The following is a 1,976-nucleotide window of genomic DNA, read 5'->3' as shown; positions in this document are numbered from 1 at the left end:
TCAAACTTTCTCCTTTTATTTATTTTTTAAATGCAACATACAAACTTTATTAAACAAAAGTAACAGGTAAAGTCAAACAGGTACTTATATTTAAGAGAAAAAGTAACTAGAAAAAATTTTATCTTAAGCACCTTACAGTAACCTACTTGTAGTTGCATTTAACAGAGCTCCGTTGCTGTGAAGAATACAGCTCATGCACAGGTATGGATGAATGATTTGTACATTTTTTCAAGTATTCACTGAATACTACCTTCTATACACATACACATTAAATTTGAAAAAGATTTAATTGACGATCCCCAGATATCTTCATTTGTGTTGATCTTTTGGAAGAGGTCGTCTAAAGAGAAGAATATGAGGCTCTGGCTTATGAATCATGTCATGAACCCAGCCAAGACTCCGTTGAACACCAAGTCTCCTACACTCCTCTTCTGACATCAGATGGGTTTTGGGTACGTGTTGGGAAAGTTCTCTGGGTAACATGACAGTACTCGTAGTGCTCCTCTAAGTATTTGTCTGAGTAGTAGAGCTGCTTCTGGGCCATCCTGCCAGCAGAGGAGCAGCGTCAAGGGCCACCACGGAGTGGGAGCAGCAAACCAACCTTCTGCGGCCAGCTGGCCAAGGAAACACTCGACTGCGACCAAAACTTTCTCCTTTTAAAGCTGGACCAACAGCCAGCCCTTTTTAAAATTTTTAATTCCTGATTGGCTTATTAATATTCTTTGGCAGCGCTCTCAGCATATTTTTTATTTGCAGTTGTTTTTCAATTCTAGGAGTGGGTCTTGAATGTGTCTGCTCCGTTGTTACAATTTCACTTCCACACAGGCTAGATCACATGAGTGAGGGTATCAAGTTAGGTCACAGAGTGGGTGGGGTAGGGGGTGGCTTCAGGGGACAGGAGAAGAGGTGTAAGGGGGTACTTAGAGACACAGTAGCCAAGTTCTCAAGGAAATGGACGATACTTCAGGAGGGCATGGTTAGCCCTGTTCATGGGCCCTCCGTCATTAGGAGAATCTCCAATGCTTTGCTCTAAACAGCGGTTCTCAACCTGTGGGTCGCGACCCCTTTGGGGGTCGAACAACCCTTTCACAGGGGTCGCCTAAGACCATCGGAAAACACATATATAATTGCATATTGTTTTGTGATTAATCATTATGCTTTAATTATGTTCAATTTGTAACAATGAAATTGGAGGTCACCACAACATGAGGAACTGTATCAAAGGGTCGCAGCATTAGGAAGGTTGAGAACCACTGCTCTAAGAGGTGGGGAAGGTGAGAGAGGACAGGAGAAAGGCCAGGATACATGCTGATGGGACAGTAGAAGTGAAAGAACTCAATTGGAATCTTCTGAAGGGCTTCTTAAAACAGTTTCCCAAGCTACATCCCTAGAGATTGATTTAGTGAGTCTGAGGTAGGGCCAGCGAATCCACATTTCTAACAAATTTCTAGGTGTACCCTATATTGCTGGTACAGAGACCACAGTTTGAGATCTTCTAGGATAGCCACTCTTTTCAATATATTATCTTGGGGAAAGGAAGAAGCAGTGCTCCCAATCCCTGAGATTGAAGAAGACCAACCCATAGGACTAGGGAGAACCAATGACAGAGAAGCTTTTCTACATCCCTTCCAGAAAAGCAAAAGTACTAAATACATCCAGCTCCCATAGAGGACCCAAATTTAAAAAGAGAGAGAACCATAGCTAAGATTTGGAAACAGCCTAAGTGCCCATCAGCAGATGAGTGGATTAGAAAACTGTGGTACATCTACACAATGGAATACTATGCTTCGGTAAAAAAGAAGGAACTCTTGCCTTTTGCAACAGCATGGATGGAACTGGAGAGCATTATGCTAAGTGAAATAAGCCAGTCAGAGAAAGATAAATACCACATGATCTCACTCATTTGTGGATTATAGAGAACAACATAGACTGATAAACAGGGACAGATCCAAAGACAGAGAAACAGTGATCAGACT

The 1,976-nt window shown here is 42.1% G+C and overlaps 1 pseudogene; it reads right to left on the bottom strand.

Moving 5' to 3' along the window:
• Positions 1-268: 268 nt before the first annotated feature.
• LOC102426837 lies at positions 269-544 on the bottom strand (annotated as a pseudogene).
• Positions 545-1,976: the final 1,432 nt, after the last annotated feature.

Source organism: Myotis lucifugus, unplaced genomic scaffold, assembly GCF_000147115.1.
Source record: "Myotis lucifugus unplaced genomic scaffold, Myoluc2.0 scaffold_244, whole genome shotgun sequence".
Lineage (NCBI taxonomy): Eukaryota > Metazoa > Chordata > Mammalia > Chiroptera > Vespertilionidae > Myotis > Myotis lucifugus.
The sequence above is the reverse complement of the archived record's forward strand: the minus strand, read 5'-3'. Positions and strand labels throughout refer to the sequence as shown.